The 24,128-nt window shown below is 42.8% G+C and overlaps 1 protein-coding gene across 6 annotated transcripts in view; it reads left to right on the forward strand.

Moving 5' to 3' along the window:
• Window positions 1-2,153: 2,153 nt before the first annotated feature.
• raraa (retinoic acid receptor, alpha a) overlaps window positions 2,154-24,128 on the forward strand; it is a 143,996-nt gene continuing 122,021 nt past the window's right edge. For 2 of the 6 annotated variants that reach the window (XM_053413618.1, XM_053413623.1), the window contains exons 1-2: window positions 2,155-2,572; window positions 19,857-19,926. The gene's annotated coding sequence lies outside the window, so the exon portion shown is untranslated. Of the gene's footprint in view, window positions 2,573-19,856; window positions 19,961-24,128 lie in introns of all 6 variants that reach the window. The other 4 variants (XM_053413622.1, XM_053413621.1, XM_053413620.1 and 1 more) reach the window with 3 other exon arrangements.

The raw sequence follows: 24,128 nt of genomic DNA on the forward strand, positions 1-24,128 counted from the left end.
AATATAAATAAATTATATTTTTGAAACTGTAAATTATTTAATGCTAAATGTGCAACCAATTGTTTTACAGTTCATTGACACCATATGCATAGATGCACCTAAAACCACCTATTTATCTATTGAATACATATAGTTTATACAAATATTTATACTATTTTGTACATATATTCCACTACCTAATTTAAGCCTCAAAACTATTTATCCACACGAGTAAAGGTATATTTTCACAAGGGATTTGAAGAATTTCTACAGACATTATGAGTTCGGTCTTAAACTAATAATTACATCTTACAGAAACAATTTGACTTTATTTCTTTATTTTCCTGTATTATACTTTTTTTTTTCCAATATCATTGCAAAGCATCTGCTGTTAAAACACTGACCCAACAATTAGCCCAGAGCAAATTTTCACACGCCGTCTCTTTGTGGGGCCCAATTAAAAACATGTTATGACATCCATCAGAGAAAAAGAGTAGAGCTGCTTTCAGACATGCACTGAAATGAGGATGTAAGAACGCAAATGTCAGTTGCTTTTGGAAAATTTCTGGAGTTTTTCCGGCCAACCCCTTAAAATGTCTGGAGTCCAAGTGAGCAGAATACTGTCTGAAAACCCCCAAAAAGAATACAAATATCTAAGGATGTAAAAGAGCTGCCATAAATAAAGAAGAAGGCGACGAAAGTACCAACTTGGAAAGACAATGAGATTTGAGCGCTTTTGGCGAAATGGGCTGACGGAGGTGTTGATAGTGTAAAATATAATAATACATTTTCCAGTGTTCATGTATGAAAATGGCTTTTGAGTCATACACAGCAGAAGATCACATATAATATATTTCAGCTCTATTAAGATGTAGATAATAGAAAATGTGACCTAAAAAAATTATTTTATTTCAAAAACCAGCATCAACACACAGTGGGGTTGCTCTTATGTATAATTTGGTGGTGGGGCTGCTGATGGAGCTGCAGCTCTCGGCGGCTGCTTTGACAAGAGAGGCTGACTTCCTAAATGCAGAGTGACAAAAGGGAACAGTTCAGTCTGTGATGGAAGATATTTTAGAGGCTTTAATGGTGCTCTCAGCAGGACACGGAGGCACAGTCACGCAATGAGGAGGGGCCAGATTGTTTAAATTTTCATACAAAAGATACATAGTTGAATATCTGAAAAAGATCTACAGAAACGGCCTGTGAGACAGAGGATGTTGAGGTGGGATTTTGCAGTGAAGGATTAACTGTGTAAGGGACGCCTGATTGTTCATGATATTACACATTTGAAACAAATCTTTGCAAATATTAGAGTCCACAAATTTTGAGGGTTGTGAACATTTTCTATAAAATTCCCTGTATTTTGGGGACAATATTACAGCAGGGTTATTTGTGTGCATGGAGAGTTGTGTAATTCATGGGTATGTAATGCAAATAGCCAAATGTGCACAAGATTCTGCAATTGTGTATACACTAATCTCAAATACACTTCTTCTTTATTTGACATGTTCACAAATAGGTTTACACACAGATTTTAATCACACATTTGCAGATTCTGTTTCATATTTACAAATCAGATTATAGACGCACACACAGATTCTAAATACACATTTAGTGAATTTTTTAGACATTTTCAAATTTAAACAAACGCACAGACTCTTAACACATATTTGCAGATTTCAGTGCACATCAGCCAATATCAGAACCCATTTACAAAATGTTAAACTCATGAGATGATTGAGGAAGTCTCCACATACATTCACAAATTGTATTGCTACAATACCAGCCCCATATCTCTTTCTTTGCACTCTCCTCTGCGAACCTGTTTGGTTGCATTACACCTTTATCTGTTAAATAATGACACACTCCCTAAAGACCCCGCTGAGTTTAAGCTCACTTGAAGGGTTAAGCATCGGGCTCGTTCCTCCCCAACACCAGACGCTGCCCGATGGAGCTTTTGTGCATCTTTTCAGTGAAGCTCAGAGGAGCTGAGAGGATGAGAGGCACAGTTAAAGTGCAGTGAAACGAGCGTTGTTCTGTCCTCCTGTCGCCTCACATCACTTCCAGCAGAGCAGGGAGCACATCTGGAGGAGAGCGGGGACATCCTCCACTTTTTCCTGTCTGTGTTTTTATGTGAGGGACTGGCCCCCCCATAAAAGGAGAGGGGCGGGGTCGGGGCTGGTGTTGGATTTCACAGCCAGAGGACGCAACTGCAATGGTTTCCTCCGCTGCCTCTGAGCAAAGCTGTGCCAAACTTGTCCCTGCGCCCTGAGACGCGGCTCTTCACCTCCGCGTTAGACCAAGAGGAGGAGGAGGAGGGGGAGGAGGAAGAGAGCAGGCTAATTTCACTCGGCAGCTCGCGAGAGGAGAGGTTTTGAAGAGACGACGGGAAACTTTGAGGAGAAATAACAGAGAAATACAGCTGCAACTTCCAGCAGCAGCAACGAAGAAGAAGAAGGAGAAGAAGACGCAGCAGGAGCAGGAGGAGGAGGAGGAGGAGGAGAAGAAGGAGAAGAAGTTTCCAGCAGCAGGAGCAGGAGCAGGAACAGTCCGAGCAGGGGACCGGGGAGGAGGAGTCAACAGGTCCCAGGTATTATCCACATCCACTTGTCAGTGACAGCTTGTCAACATTTGACAGCCTCTCTCCAGGTGTTAGCCTTTGGCGGGGGTTCACCGTGTGAACCCCTCTGTTCACTTGGAGGATTTTTAAATGCGTCACGCCTGGTTGGGTTATGTTACCGTTTATTTTTTATTTTTTTTACCGCTGACAGAAAGCGAGTGACCAGCTGGAGGGGAACCCCCTTGAAGTTCACGACCACTTCTGGCATTGTTAACAAATAGGAAAGTAGCTGATAACAAGCTAACCGGCTAATGTTCGATGCGAGCGAAGCTGTTGTATTCAGTGGACGCTGGTTAGCACGCGAAGCTAACGCGTCTCCACGCGAAGCTAACGCTTGTAAACACACGTCCACGCTGTCACTTGGAGTCAATTAGCAAAAGAACAAGCTGCTAACCGCAGGGAGGGCTGCTTCACTTGAGTGGGAATATGTGCAGTTAAAGGCGTGTGACAATGTGTCTGAGCGTGTTTCTGTTTTTGCAGCGTCAGGTCTAGGGAATGTGCAGGATTTGTATGTCTACATTGTGCCTTTTGCAGATTTGGGTCTGCGTTGCTTCCTCGCAGATAACTTGGTGAACTTTGCTCTATTGCACGATTTAAGTGACTGTGGAAACGATATCAGCATTCATCTCAGTTAGTGTAAAATTCAAGATTCACTTTATTCTCCCACAAAGCTCTACCCACCCTTGCAATTATAGAAATACACACATATATGTACACATGCACGAATCCCCATCATAAAACAAACATGGCAATCCATCACATTCTGCTAAAGAGTGCGTGCCTGACCATACTGCAAATACATGCACTTATACATGTACAAAGATCCTAATGAATGCAGTCAGCAAAAATCTGTACAAAATAAATACACACCATCAAAATAAAAAAGTTAAAGTATAAATAGATAAGCAACACCAAGCGCGCTTAGATATCATCATCCTCCAGTTCCATTTCTGGCTTTATCAGCCACTATTTAAAATCTTTCTCCGAACAGAGGGCAGCGACTCATACTGCAGAATATGAGATGTGTCATTGACGATCTCATTGGCTTGTCTTAGAGTAGCCTGTTCATAAATAGTCTGCAGGGATATGTGCTCTTTAACGCCAATGATTTTCCATGCAGTATAAATCAACCCCGGTAGAGTTTGGTTCTAGTGGATGAGCAGGCAGGAGCTCACTTCACAGAGGGGGCAACCACAGCCTGCATTCTTCTCATGTGCTCTAATAAAGAGCTGCAAACTTGGTGACCCGAGACACGCTAGCATTCCTCTGTTGCATCAACAACACACACGCTCTCGCACACAAAAAGTACCTCAGCAAACTGACAGACATCTCAACCAATTTGTTAACACCTGTGATTAACCCCTGTCAAGATAATGTGCCAACTGGAGGTGTCTGGATCCCAGCAAATAAAATGTCAGCACTGTGTTATAACATTTATTTTACATGTACCCTGCAGCGCCACAGACCTGAAGTGTTATCTTGTAAAATGTTGTCTTGTAAAAACCACAGATTACAGTGCTCATTACCCTTCATTTACGTCTGTAACAAGCACTTTGCAAGAGTTTGCCTCTGTTTGAGTCCGTTAAGTCGATGCCCTGCACAAATATGCTGATTGAAACTTAAAGATACCACAGATTCCTCTCTCCACTTCTCTGATTCAGGCTGCAGACATGGAAGTGTCTGTGTGTGTGGGGATGGAGGAGGAAGATGCTCTTTCCTGTGAAAACCTGTGACATTTAGAACAAGATACATTAGAGGCCAAGTCACCCAGTGGGAGGTGTTTCTCAGGGTTTTCCCTCTCTGTCCCGTCATCTTTATAATGATTCACGTTAGACACATTTGCTGAGACAGCATTGTCTGATGACCTTAATCCAAATAAGGTCATACCCAGAATACACAATCATCAAAGACTTCTTGAGAATTACAACTTTAATCACATTACCACAGCAGTTTTAGCAGCATTTTGTGACATCAACAAACTTGACACTGCTTAACGGCACATGTCCTGGGTTCGAGTGTACACAAGTAGTAGGACATACTTTTGACATGAGTAATAAACACACTATGCTGTATAACATGTAAAAGAGGATATCAATGGAATATTTAATGAGCAACTAATTTAAGCATCATGATCAAAATGATGTGGTGTTCTGAATAATGTCATTGGTTGGAGTATGGCTGTCCATCTAATTCTAGTCAATGATTAACGGTTGTGCCATCACTATAATTGCTTTGGTTAATTGTCAGATTTGTTTACCTGCCTGGTAAACTGTCACATTAGATACTAATTTGAATACTAACCTTTAGATGCACTTCATAAGTGTTTTAATGTAATGCCTGATCCCATGTCATGGCCGTACTGAATTTAAAATATGTGGTTTCTTCCTCACTGGTAGGGATGTGGTGATCTATCAATGAGTAAATCTGATCTATTAATTTTTGGTCTGACGTAATGAGAGAAATTATATCCCCAAATCATCATTGACAGCAGCTCTAGTCACATGTTCCTCCATGCTGCTCCTCCTACAGTATGGAGGAACATTGAGAAGAGTTTTTATAACGATGTATTTAAAAACAAATAACTAATGGAATAATATATGTGTTTATTCAAGGCAATCCACCGCTCAGTGTAATCAAAATTCATTGCCGTTCTGTTCTGTAGCACAAGGCGAGAGATTTAACGTGATACCGTCAAACCCTCTCTGTCGAGCGTCAACGGGAAGTCGTCTCTCGCTCTTCGTGTGAACAGTGCCAGTTAAAAGCCTCACAAGTTTCACATGGTACTAAATGTGTCATCGTCGGGGAGGCAGTGGCACACTTACATCCCCCCCTCCCCTCACCACGGCCCCTCTCCTTCCTCTGCAGATTGTAAAAAGTCAAGTGCGAATGACACTGGAAAGGAAATATCTTTTTTTTTCTTCTTCTCAGTTAAACACTGTGGTAGTGAGTCAGTAGCTCCGGCTTTGTCAGGTTTATTTGTCACATTTTATGACAGTTCCTTTTTGTTTGCTCATCTCGTGTGGAACGAATTACTTTATCTAATGAAGGACAATGAGTGATGAAAGGCGAGATCTGACATATTTTGGGTCAAAGTTGTGCAGGGTTCAATCTAATTGCATTCAATTGACACAAATTATGTTGTTCTTTTCTTCTGTATAATGAAATTATACAAAGTCAACCTTTTGTGTGGAATTTTGGGTCACTTATAATCATTTGTGTAAAAAGGAGAGTGAGTACAGCTTTTCCTTCCTTCTATTATTATCAGTTGCAAATAGAGGCTGTCATCCGTGCAGGTCACCATATTGAGTCATATTCATTTTGCTTTTTCGACCCAGCTTCCTCTGAGAAAGCCTGGTGTGTCAGGTCGTGCAGTCTGTCGTGATAGAGGCAGCCTCACCACAGTGGCCTGCTCCCCGTTGCTGACGAGCCAGTCTGACTCACGGCACAAACTGATCAGGCAGTGACAGATGAGACACGGTCCCCACGATGGCAGGTCACACCAGAGATGTCAGAGATGTAAACACCTCTAACCAGTCCCACACATTCAGTCTGTAGTAGCTTTGTTTCAGTGAAAACAACCCTGCAGAATTAAGAGTTTCACTCTGCTGTAAATAGGAAAAATCACAACGTGCTTTGTTGTTGAGAGCCAGCGTCGATGTGTTCATGTTTCGGTTCGCCAATTTATTGATGTAGCAAATAAAATCCATTTGGTTTCAGCAAATAGTGTTTTTGGCTAATCGAGAAACAGTCCCACAAACGGAGTCCGGTGAAACCAAGCAGTGTAGCTTTGCACAAAAAAAAACAGCCTTGACCTAAATGAAACAGGCCCAAACTCTGTCAGAATAAGTAGAAATAAATTGGGATATTACAGTGGTTTGGCAGTTGTGCCTGATGACGTAGTCATTGCCTCAGGGACTCGGGCGAGTGTGGGAAAAGGAGGAGAGAAGAAGGGTGGGAGCCGATACCAGGAGAGTGTAGCGGAGTCTGAGTGGATTTTTTTGGAGGGGGAATGGGGCCGCTGTGATGTTGGGATGTGGGAGCTCCACTCACATAGGCCAGCGGCACATTATTAGGTCGGCTTTTGCATACTGATTCTCTTGTACTGCCGCTCTCCACATGGCAAACTGGCCTGCACGGCCCTGTCAGCCACATGAGAGTTAACCCCCCTCTTGTTTTCACACCACTTCCTTTTATTCCTATTTTTATGGCTTTGATGGTATTAAATAATCTTTACATGTCAGAGTGCACAGCTCCCAGTGTTCATGTCGGGAGAGCGAGAGAGCAATTAGGTCAGAGTGGTAGAATAACTTTGTTTCATTCCAGTCTTAAAGTGGCAGGGTACCTCACTTCAACTTGTGCTTTTATATTCACCTCAAACCTTTGGAGTAAGACTTTCAAAGAGGTCCAAGGCCAGTGGGGTTATCAAAGCACTCAGAGAGAGAACTGTATATCTTCCCGTTTATAGCCTCATAATAAAATGTCCCAGAATGGATTATCGCTTGTGATATTTTAGGTTTCTCACTACGTTAATTTGCCTGAAGAATCAGGCCAAATTTGTCTCCTTTTCTCTAATTAGGGTGCGCTGAAGCCCAATATAACCTCTTATCCTGGTTATTGATTCTGGGTGTGTTTTAAGCTTCGGATTGTTTTGGCAGACCTTGAAATTATCGACATCTGTAACTGCAGCTGTTGGACTGATTTCTCTTTATTTTATTTATTTTCAGAAAAAGATCAAGATGAAGATCATACTGAACGTTTTCTGTTTCGCATGATCTGTGCCGTAAAGTTTCCCATAGGATGTTGTCACATGTCAAGATGCATTTCTACCATTTGGCATGTGAGCGTTCTGGCCCATGTTACAGCATTTCATTGCCCTCTTCACAGAGTTTCATATTATTTTCCACGCTCATTTTGTACCTTGGCTTTTTATGAAAGTGTCTCTGCCCGGTCGGACTGTCCCCTGGCGTGACGGCTGACATTTCCAGTGAAAGAGGCCTATTGTTGGATCTTAATCCCCCTCCACCCTCCTCTCCATAAAACAATGGTATCAATTGCTTCCACTGAGTACATCCACAGCTCTGAGTGAGAGACAGGCTGGCCCGGCTCTTGGCGGGCCTGCCAGCCATCCTACCAGGCAGCCAGACCGACCTCTTAATTTCCAGTGATAGCTCTGTGCTTGGGCCCACGGATTCCTCTTCAGGCATGTGCGCTAATATTATCTCTGTAGCATGACAACTAGCCCTTGATTGTGACTGCCCTGCTACCTCGTAAAGTCACAAATAATGGCTTGTGTATATATTTATTTTCCCAGGGAGACAGTTGAGCAGACCTGTGGCTTCGACACACTCCCCCATCCCCCATCATCTTAATGAATGGTCTCCATTCTATTTTCCTTCATTTTCCCCAGGACACTGCCATTAACTTTTGACAGATGATATGTTCTCTGCCCGAAACAGTGATCCTGAGCACACTGTCACTGGAAATTGGATTCGCACACCCACCCCTTTGCTTGATGCCTTTTCTCCATCTCTCTTTTTCTCTCTGTCCTCCTTTTTTTTTCCTGTTGGTCTCTCTCTGTCAGAACTGGAGGACATGCTGCTAATATTCCTTTTAGAGCAGCGTCGAACTGCTGAGCTGCCAAGTTAACCCTCTGCTGCCATGAGTCAGACAGCGAGCCAGATAGTCGGTGTCACTTACACAGATGTCTGACTAGCCAATCTGTCCTTAAGCGCTCTTTAAAACACCAGTACTACTTCGAGCCAAGTGTGTGTCTGCAGTCAGTTATTACATCGTCGTGATTTTTGTTCAAAACCCTCCATCTGCTCTGTTGACATTGGTTTAAATTCAATTTCTCTTTTTTTAGTAACTTGAATCTTTGACAATAGAATATATATTCAAAAGAATACCGCTCAGGTGCCAGATAGATACATATCTAAGAAGGCAAAAAGATTAGACTTGTCACTCTGAATGGCTCCAGATTATGTCTGCAACTAATGGTTATTTTCTTTATCGATTCATCCGCTGATTATTTTTCCTGCAGCGAGTCCAAGTTATGTCATCAAATGCGTTGGTGTTTCCCGCTCACAGATGAAAATGTTCAGTTTAAAGTGATAAAAAAGCAAAGAAAAGCAAAAAAGGCTCACAATGGAAAAACCTGGAAATGTTTTTTGTGGTTTTGCTTGTAAAAAGCAAATGACTTGAATGAATAAATGATTATCAAACAAATCCACCAGTGCAGGGGTGGGTAACCTTTTTCCTATCAAGGGCCATTTTAGTTTTTATAATATCCTTCGAGGGCCATACAGACTTATTGAACACATATCTCACTAACCCCTCTAATGTGATGCCTGGAACTGCTTCTCGTTGGCGAGGCGTCTGATGGTGATGTCAGTCACAGCTGGTTTTTGACAAAATGCTCTCTTTTTTTTGCTGAAAAAAAAAATATATTTAGTTTCTTGTACTTTTATAAATGAAATCACAGGCTAGATCAAACAGTCTCCTGGGCGGGAGGTTTCCGACCCCTGCTCTTAGTTACTTAACGCTTGGGGTTCTCTTCAGCGTGCCAGATCCAGGCTTCCTAATTAAGACTCTTGACAGGTTCTGTTTCATTCTTATAGGCAACATAACATGTGAGTCTCCTCTGCAATGGTCATGTCCACTTTCAAAGCACTGCACAAGCCAAAGCACCTTAACACTGATTTGAGTGAGACAAATCCTCTCCATTGTGCCTCCTGTGTGGGCGTATGTGGCAGTTGACAGTGTATTCTGCATCTACTGGGGTTGCAGCTGCCTGCACATTAGCTTGAGTTGCCATAGGCCACATTTATCAGTGTGAAGTAAACGCCGTGGTGAAGACACAATGGTCCTGAACAAGGATGATTCAGCTGTTGCTGCTTCTAGCTTGAACGGCTAGCTGGGCCTAAGTGGCTCAGCTCATAGCATCGTTATTGTGCTGCTCTGCTACCTTGGCTTGGGCAAGCAAAGTCTATGTAGCTAGTGAGCCGCTGCTACTTATTCTGTCTCCACTGGCTGTCATCATAGTGCAGCCAGACATAGTGAAGAGCCATCGCACCAGATCACTGTCATGCTGCACTGTTGAAGTACAGAGCCTGTTAGATGAGTGTGTTTGCAAGAGGAGTTGACGTGAAGCTAAAATTACCACCAAAACCCGAGAAGCAAAAGTCCATTACAGGTCCATCACATTTACCGTTGGCTTGTTTTTAAAGCGCTGATTAACCTCCCCTGTCTTCTTTCTATAAAAGCTGCAGAAATATTTGTTGCGTTTGTAATTTTTGTAGTTGACTCGTATAAAAAGTAAACTGTACATAATTGTAAGGAAGTCTCAGATATGCACCCAGCAAACTCAGCCTGCAGCTGTTTGCCAGCAAGAAAGCATAACCAATGGGTATAAATTATACTCTTTCAGTCAGTAAGACTGTTAGACACTATCAATAATGGCGGATCCTTTGATTTGTTTTGTTTTTAATTTTGTGTCAACATAATTTTCATTCTCTTGGCTTTATGTGTCGCAGTAATAATTCTGTAATATGGCGCACCAGGCAGCATATGGCTGCCATTTATGATCAACAGCCTCAGTAAAGAGGTGACTGGAATATGCAAATGCCTGCATGCTAATGGAATAGTAATGTAATGAAGCACGCCGTATATGGCCAATAATGAGCTCTGGTTATTGAGGGTTGGTGGTTTCTTCTCAGCCTTTGTTGTTTCACAAGCTGCAGCTTTCTTATTTTTTCTTCATGGCACACGTAAACCCCATCACCCAAAACACGCATGGACACAAACACATACAAACACAGACTTGTACACATGAACATTGCGTTCTAATTGATTCATGGCGTCGGGTGAAAAGCACATTGATAAATACCTGGAACGCCTATTGAAATCATGAAACTAAATTGGCCAGAACTGAGACAGATGCAGTGCAGTAAATTAAACAAGCAATCTCCAATGTTGGGTGACAGCACAATGGTGATTAGGGTTTCATGTGAGCTGCCCTACATTATTTATGGCTGTGCTGTGGGCTGCCTGCAGTTGAATAGACCCACAGTCCATTGACTGGGCACATTACAGGAGGCCGACTCGCAGCGAGAGGGGGAGTTAAAAATGACTCTATTTCTTCTTGAGGAGGTCCATTTTCATCTAAATGAAGGTGGAAGCCCCAAGCGTATTGTTTCCAGGCTCTGTGAGAGTAAAATGTGTCGTCTGTGTTGCACAAGGCTTCTGTGCACAGCTCTGCTCTGTGTTCCAGGGTGATTTCTGCAGAACCTCCCATTTGTTCCATCACTAGTTCTCTTAGTCACTGCCTACTCAGCTGCCCACTGCCCATTGCCAACTCACAAATTGGCTGTTTTTTGTTCACAGTTGGACTTATGGATATTTGTTTGATCCCAGATTTCATTTAATATATATTTGTATTTTCCTACATTCCGTGCCTGGTTTGTTTGGACTAAAGCGATGGTTTCAGCTTTCAACTTCAGCTGCACAGAGAGCTGTTCACCTTTTATTCAAAGTCTGGTGAAGCTTGACTCAGTGCACAGAACCCCAATGTGAAGTTTCAGATTGTCGTGAATGCGCTGTTGATGTTATCGACAGTGTCACTTACATTGAAGAGTCACTTCGTCACTGCTACAGAGCGTTGGTCAGGTGTTTATTAAAATGTTCCTAATACTGAACATAATGTGTGAGCTGATAAGTTAAATGGTTCGCGATGTATGTGTTTCACAGACACACAGACAGACGGACAGAGATTTCTGGAATATAAGATGGATATGCGAAATCACAGTCTGTTCTAGATATTCTATATCTAGATATTTTCTTCTCAGCTAGATGAGAATAATGGATATTTCAGGTCAAATTCAGCACTTGTGAACACAAGTGTTTCCACCTTCAAATGCATGCTATTGCTGTTTGTCTGTTTGGAAAAATATTTAATGGAAATTCCTGTTTATTTGTTCATGCTGCTTTGCAGTTGTATCATTTGCAATGCAACCCTTTGCATAAAAAAACAGATTTCAGTGTTCAGATTATGACAAAAAAGAAGGATTGGGAGGGGATTGAGTTTTAGTCCATTAAAAATGCCTTGATGGCCTCAATCCCTGCTGGATCACTCTGGGACACACCTAGTTTGAGCTTGCTAAGCATTACAGGATGCAGTTCATAATACAAAAAAGATCCACACGTACAGGATTAAGGCTTGAAAACTCCTTTTGAGTGGTTTGGGCTGTAGCCCCTACAAGTCAAGTTCCTGCAGCAGACAGTGGCTGTCTTTGTCGAGAGAGTGATCTTTGCCACATTCAAGGACTGTGAGTGACTCACAGATTTCACTGTCAAAATTTCAAGAGAGATGAGGAAGGCAAATACAAATATCCTCCTATATGGCCTTAACAAGCATGTTGTATGTACATCAACACTTCCGTCACACCCCAGTAGCAAAATATAAAGCGTCAGTGATCATTAGTGTTAGATCCATAAAAAGGCTATAGATGATAGATATTGCCCCAAGTGTTTGAGTTGTGTAAGTGTGGAGTAGAGATGTAGTGAGTGTTTCCTGATGCTGCTTTCACTTGCTCCCCTTCAGTTTCCTCTCTTGAGCCACACTGTTCCTCCATCACTACTCCAACGCAGAGTTGACTGGTGTAGTTCAGCAGTGAGCTCAGACAATGGAAGCAGGACTATGACAGTTGATGAGAAAACGGTATGCAGAGCATTTGGAGTTCTTCTCATTGTCTCACCAATGAGTGAACATACTGCTAACTTGACTTACTAACAGTACTAGGATGCCTGAAGTGTCTTAATCATCGTGTTTGTCTCAGTGTTGCGGTATTTATATTTATCAGTTACATTTTAAGGTTTCAGTGGTGATCATATAATGTTGACATTTTCGATTTAAATCTTTTAGCTTGTAGTGTTGTAAGGATAAAATTGTGCTCATACCTGAAATAAAATTTCTAACAACAATAACAAGGATCCTTTGTATGCTTCTGTGTTTTACTTAAGATATTTTTAGACAAGACCTCCGGGTAAAATCCAGAGAATTGGCTACAGACTTTACCCAGAGTCTTGGTGCCTTACACACGTGCATAACACAGCTGAAGATTTTCTGCACAGATGCATTTACAGCCGCATTATTCAGGCGAGAGTGGCAGCAGCCGGGTGCGGCAGAAAGAGACAGGAAGTGACGTATTTACTCTGCTGTGGAGATCACATGTTTTATTTTGATTACAGCACCCTGACACCGTCGTCTGTTCTTATCACCATAACACTAGATACCTCGCCAGTGTCTTCTAAATGTTTGCAACTACTTTTTCACCAGGAAATATTTGTTTTCTTTTAGTTTTTTCATTTTTTGAGTCTGTCGCATGTTAGAAGGATCATCAACTTCAACAATTTCAGTTCAGCACTACACCTCCTGTGTGAATGCCTGAGAATAACTTCTCTGCTTTTGGATCATACTTGAGTGCCTTGAGTGATTTGCCTGAGGGACTTGGAAGCTTGTGTTTGCAACTGAAAACTGCTAATCTTCTCAGTGCATGTGGGATATTAAAATTGATTGCCATCTCTAATTTGTGTTTTGTTTGTACATTTCACGTCTAGTAGCATCATTGTAGATTTTCTGCCCATACACAAGTTAATAAGTGGCTAACAAGAAGGCTATGTTTGTTTTGTTTATGAAATTAACTGTCATCTTCACTTTGATGGATGTCTGTTGTGTGAGTGTGTGTCCTAATTGTCCTCACCCACAACAGCGTGTTTTCATTTACAGTTGGCTCTGGCCCAGGATACCCACTCGAACTCAAGTCCACTTGTCCAGACCAGCGAAACAATACTGACCTGCCATGCTTCTTCAGAGAGCCACTGTCCTGGTGGACAGTCCCCTGGGGGGGTGGGGTGTATTTTGATAAGTCTGGGCCAAATTCAGTCGCGGCATTCAATTACTTCTTTGTCATTTCCACCATGTGCATGTCAGTGTGGCTGAGCGGTGGCTCCATGGATTCCCTGCTTTCAGATACCTTGCATGACTCTGATCAGGACTTAAACAGCGCGGCTTGCCTCCCCCTTAACCACAACCGCAGGCCCTTCATCCTGCAACCATTGTTTTCCTATCGAGTGAAACTTACTTTTTAGCCTCTCTCATGAAGCATGAAATACAAGCTTTTATATTGGCACTGGCAGGTATTTAAACTTCTGATCTAATCCAGGCTGTGCTCATTAAATCGTCAAAATGATGTAACGTTTCGCTGCCGCTTCTGTGTGCCAGCATGGCATGTTGTTCCACTTAGGGATTCCAGTATTTGTCTCTGTCATAAACACATGGCATCTGTTTGACTGCAGTGGGCCCAGCCTTCATTTGGACTTTGACATTGAAATGTGGCTAGATTCTGTATAGAGAAGCTGCCTGGCTTCGCATTTAGCAGCTTGCGAAGGTACGATAAATGTTACTAATCACCTATTGACCCACAAGGGTCAAGCCTTTGCCCTCTTGCCCATCACCCTCCTCCTCCTTGCTGTCTTATTCCTGCCCCTGTACACTGTGGATATCCTTTATCTTGCTCAGGCCATAGTTTTCCCTTTCCTAACACTGCTTGTCCACTGGCAGCTACGAAGCAACATAAGTTTTAGCTTTCCCCGTTTTCAGTCAAATATGATAATTTACTTCGCCTTCTACATTTATCTCTCCAAAAATATGAAAAACACTTATGTTGTGAATGTGATTAGATACAGCTAGCTAAGAGATATTCTTTCCTCTATGTCTCTCAGCTTTAGTTTGGACCTTTGCACTTCTAATATCACAGCCAGTTTTTAGGACCTTACTGAAGAGATAAGTAAAAAGAGGAAAGTATGAGATTATCAGAGAAATAATCTTCTGAAGGAAATGAATTTGGACAAAATACCAAGGACAAGGAGCTATAAATGTGTATGAGCACACACAGACTGAGTGTGCGTGTGCTTGATGGGGTTTCTGTTCCGCTTTTTTCCACTGGCAGAGTGTAGTAATCGAAGAGGAGCTTTTGTTCTTTTGAAAATCCACCTGATAATGTTGGTAGCTGGCTCTTTGCCTGAGCTGGTTGGATTTAAAAGACGAAATAGAAAACAACTCCGCTCCAAGCCCAGTGTTACACACTTTACACCCAACACAGTGGCCCAGATTTCCTACAATCCCCTGGCGGAGCAGCTCTTCTGTTTTTGGCACATTTCATTTTCAAGAGAGAACCCTCTGAGTTGAAGAGTGCAGCACAGGTAGGAATAATAATGATGGCAACACAATAATGGCATCAACACAATGCTACATTTTCTGGGTTCACAGCTAGGCCCTTACTCCATCCTCCCCCTTCCACGTTCTGACTTTAATGTTCCACATTAGACTGATTGAGCCATTTCGTATATTGCTAAGCTGCGTGAAGAGTGCTACTTTTATAATGAAAGAATAATGCAAAATCAAGGCTTGACAAATCTACTTTCTCCATGTCTCCACATGGAGAGTTGGGCGGATTAGGCTCTAATTTTAGTGCCATTTATTTCTTCAGCTGCTTTTGAGAATTAGTTCCAAATAACAAAAGTGTGAAAATGTGAAGGTTTTTGGGGGAGTTGGATTGGAGGGTGGTTGGAGTTGGGTATTGTCAGGGAAACGAGGCTGTGAAAAAGAGATTGTCTAGTGGTTGTGAGGGCCTTTTGCGTAAGAGTTCAAATTTACATACAAATCTCCAGGATTTTTTTTTGTGGTGGTTAGGCAGCAGGCAGCTGTTTGAACAGAAATGTTTGAAGGATTTTTCAGTCGTCATCAGTCCCACCATGCAGTGTCTTGAGTGGCTTCTTGAGAAATGTTCCTCTCTTTCTCTCTTTTCCTCCCCTCTTTCTCATGTTCAGTTCTCAATAACAGAAAGTCACATCCCGGGTGTTTGTTTTTGAATGTGTGAGTAGTAAGTAGACTACTGAAACAAACACACAAAGTTCATCTCAGTCAAAATCCCTTGTCATAAGGCACTAAGGCCTTGATGGTTTAGAACTTTCCATATCACCTGTATTTGGCTACTGGGACACATCATCAATACTAAACAACCATCAATACCTCTCTGGAGGCAATTGCATTTAAAACAATGGAGGACACAGTGTTGGTGTGCATTCAGCACATTTGAATAGCCGTCAACTTATTGATTCTCCTTCAAGGTCGGCATCAATTCCTCTGTGCCCTGTTTTTTCTGTTTGCGACAGCGGAGGGTAAACACATGTACAAAAAAAAAAAAATTATAATACTCAATTGACTCGGGAGGGGACGACCCATTAAAAAAAAACTACCATGGCAATTTCCACTCATATTCTCCTCGCTGGGAGAGGAGCCTTTGTCATTGCGGGCAGTGTTTGATTATGTAATCTATCAGGGTATTACCATAAAGGGGAGGGGGGTGTCGAGGGGTTGGAAGGTAATAGCGGTGCTACTGATGATCATCGTCTAGCAACTGCCCAAGGGCAGGAATGTTTTGTGCGCCGATGTGTCCGACAGGTGGCTAGGAGACGCTAATTGATTAATGATCAGAGTGATATATGAGCCCCTGCGGCCAGCCTAAACATAAAAGCTCAGAGCACCGGTGTCGCTCTAAATCATTTCCAACCAGGCCAGTAAACCCAAAACAGTTCCCTCATTAGCATATGAAAGACCAATCAGAAGCTGGACTGTGCCTTCCAAGCCCCTTTGTGGACCGCCTATTGTCAACATCCTGAGTCTGAATTAACAGGCGAGCATTTTATGCCAGATGAATAATGACAACAAAGATGGTTTTATAATAAGGGTCACTCAGCACTAATGAATCATTAACATCTCCACAATCTATGCCTTTGATATTGTTGGGTTTTAGCCCTTTTTCTGCCTCTGCAGCTCTTTGAGAAGAGCAACACATTTGCCCAGATGACTGTATATCGTAAGAGGAACTCTTGTCTCCTAAACTGTAGGAGATGCAACCTGCTGTTTACTACAGAGCATAAAATATTTCTTATAACAACTATAATTCCTCATACCTAGAGGTGAGCTCCTTTTACATTGCTGTTCTTGCTCTGTACATCACACAGCTGACATATTTTCAATTCAAGTGGTGTCAGACTCTTGCTGAATGATTGAACATTAGTGGAATTCACCTGCTCCCAGTTGGTCATATTTTGCACTTGGTGTTCCATGTCACACTGTCGAGGTGAATTAGTTTCTCTGTCTCACTTCTTCTCTGCTTCTGTCTCTCTGAATCTCCCTCCGTCTCTTCCTCTCACTCACTCTGGCTATTTACCATTCCACGGGGCGCCTTTCGTGACCCTCTTCATTGTTTTGTTTGGATGACTCTGAAGGACAATGGCAGTCTGGAGCCTTGGCCGGCACTCAGCGTGTGTGAATCTGCGTCTTTCCATTGGGAGTGCTGTCCTCCGATGTCAAGAAAGGTTATGTGATCTATGTGCGACTGAAGGGGGTTTCCACCGCCGAGAGTCAGAGCCTCAAAGAGAGGGATTTATATTGTGTCAGCGTGTGTGTATGTGCGTGCATACGGCCTGTGGAATTTTATACAACAAAGTGAGTTAAAACAACACGTTGTGTCTGTTTTACTGTGAGCTCATGACTCTCGCCACAGGGCTGCCATTCCCAAGTAACCACACACTTGGAGGCTGCTGGTCGTACCCTCAATCAGTTTTTTACACATTTGTAGTGAGCGGCAGTGGGGGGGCACTGTTGTCAGAAAGAGTAAGTGAATGTCCCAGAGCCGATCAAACCTTTTTAACCATCAGCAGCACTACAGCAACCCAAATCCCAGTCCCAGGTGCCGATGCTAGGCTGTACACGTAAGATCAGGTGACCCCACTGTATTATCCTTTCAGGCTCTTTGCTCGGTGAGTCTGTGTGTCCACGAGCAATTGAGGTCTTTTAGGTGCAGTAAATTGGGTTCAATTTGAAAAGCAGATGGACTTGTCTGGCCAGGCTCCAGCAGCGAGGGCCCCCTCTTCACAATGTGTGTGCGTGTGTGTGCATGTGTGTATGTGTGTTAAAGGTGAGTGTCTGCATTGAGATGCTTTTGCCCATCAGCAAAGATAAAGACACGATTACCGCAGGCTACTCCTGTCCACTCTCATCAGTGTATGGGCTCTGGGCTCTCACACACAGATACACACACACACAAGCATAAACGTTGTCCTCATTTCATCCTACCTGCTGTCTTTAAATTAAGCTGTTCCCGGTATACCGGACTGACAAAACCTCGGCTGTAATAACTAACACCATCTCATTATATCATATGGTAGACTGGGTCACTGTCAACTAGTTTGTCTAGGAATTGTCGTCATACAAAGCAATGCACCAGAGTCACACCTTCAATGAATGGAGGTATGGTCTGATGCAATGAAATGAGTGTAGAATTACTGTACAAGGCAAATAAATCACTGAATTAATCACTTGGACTTTGTCGACCTCTGTCACTGATAAATGAAATGAAACACAATGGACCAGGCTTGTCAGGTGATTTAAAGACATGTTGAGAAATTTTGTTGGGATAAACCCACACATACAATATAAAAAAGCCATGCAAGACAATGCAGACAACACACTAGTAAAACTTATAATGTTCAGTTTGTGGTGTTGACTCAGATCTTTGTATGAAATTGAAGGATGTGGTTTATATTATTATCATAAACTGGGCAAGGACACATATTAAATATTAGGTTGTGTTTGGTACAGGATATTTTCATTTGATTGGACTGAGGTGCAACTATTCATGGTGTATTTGTTCATACCCAGTGGTTAAACAAACTTTACAAACAAAGCCATGAACGAAACATTCAACTGGCAAAAACTTTGTGAATTTGGAATGTGGAAATTGAATGTCTTAATATTGAATTGAGGCTTGTCCACCAGCTTGGAAGTGTGTCCCAAGGAGATTAATATTTTTAGTTTTTTGGGGAAAAAATGCTATATTTACATCTCTGCAGTTTGACTGTCCTCGGGAGCTTGTGATAACAAATCAGTGTGAAATTCATTTGCTCCTTGTAAAATGGCACAGAGGCCACTCTGACCTGGAGGGAGGGGACTTTTTTTTTGTGGTGGTATCATGACACATCTTAAAAGCAACCATTACCATGGCTGTCAGAAAATCTCTGTCCTGATATAACTTACCGCATTCTTTTTTTAACTAGCTGTTACAGAAATGTTCTTTTTATTGTGACAAGTGCCTGGTGAAGTAAAATAATCTCAAATAGACCATCATTTTAAATGTCATTGGTTTCTCTTGAACATGCCTTTGGAAAAACTTGGCCTACTCCAAAGGTCTGCAGTTAATGGGAGCTGGATGGATCCTGTAGCCAGGAACTGCTAAAAAAAAAGATGGTCTGCTTTCTCTGTTTGCCTCAAACAGAAAGACAGTGAGTACTCACTGCTTTTGAATGCTTTTGACACAAACCAATTTTCTATTCCAATATTATTGACCATGATTGTCCAGCTTGGCATTTATGTTGAACGCATAAACCAACAAAGTGCCTTTTTACATGTGCAAACCACCACCCTGTAATTGCCATCCAGTTGTTTTTGGTTAAAAACAATTCCACAAAGCATTTTCCATGCTTTCTGCAGCACAAAGGTGCCGTTTATCAGAGATTCTAAGTGCCATGTGACTCCTTCAATTTAGAACTCCAAGCGGACATGTTGGTAAATACTTCTGATATTTCTACAACATGCATAAACAAAATGGCATTGTTCACATAAACCAGTGACGCTAGATCCTTGTGTGCAGCGGCCATTCATCTTTTCAATATCAGCCAAGCTCTCCTTCTATGAAAAGATGACACGCCACTTTAGTTTGTCTCCATCTTGGCAATGAAGGCGCCTCTGTGTCCCTATTTGTGCATCAGGCTGAGGGGATTTCTAGGCAGCCACCTGATTCGCATTGCTGTAATTGAGTTGTGGCCATAAGCACTACTGTGCCTGCCTGGGCCCTAGGTAATTCTCACACCACAAAAGCACTGTTTTACTCCAGTTTTCACATGATGTCTGAGGCACAAACATAGTGAGTGAGAAAGTCCAATCTATTGGAAAAGGGCGGGGAGATTACAGGCAGCATGAGAGCGAGGGAAGGAAAAAGAGTGTAAGAGGTTTGTGTAGTGAAAGAGTTCTGAGCCAGAGAGGCTAGGGAGTCACTGAGTCTGCAGCACGTGGATAAGGACCACAAAGCTCTTGGTTTCAAATGTCTCTCTCTCTTTTTTTCTCTCTCCTCAGAGCTTAGGAGCTGCAATCGATTCAAGGGGAGATTTCCTTGGACAAGGACAGGGAGATTGACGTTTTTGGGGTAAGCCCGAATTTGTCACTCCTCTCATCTCTGGGTAATTGGACCTCTTCACACTCCACACATGTGTGTGTAGGGTTCCAAACACCATCTTGCTCTCTATATAGTAGCGTTGTTCCTCATCATGTGACTGCCATGTTAGGTTTGTGATCGGGTTCACACGATATGTGGCTGATGACTGAGCGTTTTGTCTGTTGTGACACATCTTCTGCCTTTTACTCCCTCGGTAAAACTTACAGTTTGTGCTCAGCTGAATGTCTTTGCAAACCTGTGGAATCATTTTCAATCACGTGTACAAACTTAAACTCTGTGTACTGTTTAGAGGACTTACTGAATCCTATGGCCTGCATGCTGCCAGTGGTGGGATCAAGTCTAATCCCTGATCTGTTGCATCAGAGTTGGAGCTGGCAGCTAGGAGATTTGCTCCGTCATGTTAAAGTGACAAAGACGAAACAAAAACAGCCGTTTATTATTAAGAACTGGCTTGAAGAACTAGGACCATCACTCAGTGTGTATATAGACTTATTTATTGTATCTGATCTTCTTACTTGTATCAGCTGCAAAACATTATGGCAGCTGAAATAATAACACTATTGATTTTATTCTGTCATTTCCCTTTATTGCATTTCATGCTGATTTGCCAGGATGTTGACAAAATAATAACTGACAGAAAGGAGCAGAAAAGGTTGGTCAGTTCTTCTTGGCCGATCATAGCACCATATCCCCAGGACTGAGACAGAATTTCTCCTATCCTGTCCTGTTTGGTCTTCTCCTGCCTCTACACACTTGCATTTATCCTTTCCTGTCCTGCTCTGTCATGTCACAGTTTGACCTGTCCAATCCTGTCCAGTCCTTTCCTTCTTGATCTCTTATCACAGAGGAACAACATCCACCCCCATACCAGCCTTAAAGCTAAAGCAAATTGGATGGTATGTGCAACAAGACCCCAGCCGACACTGCTATCAGTGGATGGCCATGCCAGTGAGGTTTTGTGTTTTCTTGTGCGTCTAGCGTCTAGTCACACTCCTACAAGACATCCATGTGTCGTAACTGGGAATGACAAGTGGTCTGGCAGATACACCGCTGGTAGCAACCGGTCTGGCATACAGCTGTCCTGATGGACTGAGGCTGACACTTTGGTCATATATGCGTACAACTCTGATTTCCTGTCTCTTCTTTTGTCTTTCTACACCCTTTGATTTGTGCTCTTGGAAAAAGTAATACTACTGTGTTGACTTAGCTCTTGTGAGGTTAGAAGTTGGCAAAGGCAGCCGGAAAGACATGGAAGAATAAAAGTAGGGCAGCTTTCTTTTTTAACTTCCTATGCTCGTGATAAAACATCACGTTTTTTTTTCTTCTGGAATCAAGCAATTATTGAATTTGCTTCTTTATTTGTTTATTGCTGATTTATTTAGTGTGTGTGTGTGTGTGTGTGTGGGGGGGGGGGGGGGTACGTGCAATGCTTCTAGGAAGTGATTTTCCAATTCCTCTCACTCTCTGTCTCTGAGTTTGCAGGTTTAGGTTTTTATCTCCAAGTTAAGCACTATTTGACCCCCCCTCCCCATTAAATTTAGATCCAGTCTCATAAGTGGGTTGGGAAGCGACCCCAGCAGTTGATGTGGAACACATGCCTTTAATGATTCACACTCTGCGTGCGGTAGGTTGGTGGTGGCTGCCGAGCCCGCAGCCTCTCCCTCAGTCTAGAATGGAACTCCTGTGTTTCCTTTTTTTTTTTTAAGTGTTGTGTTTTTCTCTACTCCACACATGGAAACTTCAGGGAAGTTTATATGTGTTGTTTATGCACAGTTGTTCCTGTGTAATGGGGCTTCTTACTCCCTGTAGAAGCTGGACAGAGTTCCCCATGTTAGATTAAAACTGCCTTCCTTGTGTGGCCGTGCCAATTTCTGTGAAACTCCAGTGGCTCCTTAGGCATTTCTGTTATTTCATTGTGACAAATTTTACTGTGGTGTTTGGTGTGATTGTTTTCCACATGGGGGCTTTCCAACACTCACATCCTGAATATCCAATCTGATTTGTTTGATTTACACAAACCTCCAAATCTGGAGAGTTAACAGTTGAATAAGCTGTTGGTGTCAGCTTATATATCTGCTGCTGAGCCCATTTTATTGTGAGGCGTTTGAATAGCAAGATATTGTGTGGCATCTTACTTCCTCTGCCTCAGCGGAATAGCAGAAGTGTGCTGCAAGTTCTGATGCTCAATTGATTTTAAGTTTTCAGTTGTGTTCTCCACCCACAGGGAAAAAATTGCGAAGTTTACGACAACAACATGAATCATATTCAAACATATGCATCCAATGCGTTTCCGCTGTGCATTCTCAGCCATCGGTGCCACTCACATTTCGTGCTTAGATAGGGAATTTCTGTCTGCATGGTTTAGGAGCAGTGAAATCTGCCAGCATGTGAGGGGGAGAGGGCACTGTCCATCCAAGTTCCTGTTTTTGCCTTTACGCAGTCCCCCCCCGAAACCCCAGCCAACATTTTTCCATCCACGCTTCCATCTTTTGTTCTTCTCCCTTCTTCTCTGCAACTCTTCCTCTGTCTCGCCATCCTCTATCCCACGCCCCTTTGTTAGGCCTTGTCTGACCCTCTCCTTCCTCCGCTCACACATATGTACATCTTTCAATTTCCTACACACACTCCACATCACACATGCATGGTATGATTGTGGACAATCTCATGTCCTTGACTTAACTGCATATGGAATTCTTTCCTTTTTGTGCAGAGCGAAACTTTCGGGTGGCGACAGCACCAGTACAAAAACTATACTACCGCACTTGCTGACCTTGCTTGACAGAGGAGCTGCTCATGTGCAGTGAGATGACTCAGATAACGGCTTGTTCTGTAAATGCCGGGCTGAGGCATTGTGTTTTTGTGCAAATGTGATGCAGTCATTGTTTCTCAGGCTACAACAGATCATATTTTGTCACGATTCAAAGACATGTTTGTGTGTGTTGTTGGAAGTGGGGAATGCTTTGCTCTCTTGCATTAGTGAGAGAGTGATTTTGATTGTAGCTCTTTTTTCCCCACAAGTGGTTGATTTGATGCCCACGAGTTTACCAATCCTGTTTAGTGTGTTTTTATGTGGTGGTGCTCAGTTTTTACAATACCTATAATCCAAAGCAACAAAGTGCCACTCGTAAAGCATTGCTTTTATGAAACTAAGCCTTTGTGCTTTTTTATGTACTGTGTTCTGAGTAAATTGGTGTTAATCTGTTTGGGGTTATAAATTAAGCTTTATGTTAGAACTTGTTTTATGAAATTTAGTGTTCCCGGAGCAGATTTGAGCAAAATAGTAGGTGCTTGAAGTATGGACTGTGTGTGTCGTGTATATGTTTATGTGTGCGTGTTTATGTGTGTGTGTGTGTGTGCTGAAATTGATGAAGAGACCTCCCTGGATTTGAGTGTTGCTATAAAGCACCACCCGATACTGCCTGTAGAAAACCCCAGCCACTCTAGGCGAGAGGGCGTAGCTAACAGTACTGAGCAGTCTGCAGTTCCTCTTTGGGGCGCCTCCTGACAGGAACTTGGCAGCAAGGAAACATAAACAAATTCCCTGTTGTGGGCTGGCAAACTGGGCGGCGCGGTTCCCCCGCTACCATACATGCACAGCGCAGCACGGCCCGGCTCGGACTAGCCCGCTCAGCTCAGCTGTGCGAAATACATCTTAAAGGGACAGTTGCCGCCTGCGCTTTTTCAGGGGGCACAGGCCCACTCTGCATCTGCAGTCTGTTTTCCCTGTAGTTGTCATGGTTGCATAGGCCGACATGTTTGCTTTCCACTGTATTGGTTCAGACTGACAGTGATGTGTGTTACTCCTGGTGCAATATCTTCTCAGAGGTTTCCTACAACACCATTCAAATGCTGCCTGGAGGAGGGAAACTGCCGCCAGGGGTCCCAAAATGGCTGTTTGTGCTGAGGTAGCAGAAAACAGTCACAATGATGTAACGATGGAAGTTGGGGAGATTAGAGGGAGGCCTCTCAAGCCACCATAGTAGAGGGGTGTGGGGGGCCCCAATAGTCATAATACACATGCTTGCACATATACTTATTCATACCCGTGTGTGCATGGACTCATGTGATTATAGTTTTCTCGTTCCCTCTCTCTCTCTCTCTTGCTCTCCAAACACAGTGGTGTATTGTGCAGCCTGACCTGGTCCCTGTCCAAAGGCAAAGAGAACCCAGAT

Source organism: Pleuronectes platessa, chromosome 21 (genome assembly GCF_947347685.1).
Source record: "Pleuronectes platessa chromosome 21, fPlePla1.1, whole genome shotgun sequence".
NCBI classification, from domain to species: Eukaryota; Metazoa; Chordata; class Actinopteri; order Pleuronectiformes; family Pleuronectidae; genus Pleuronectes; species Pleuronectes platessa.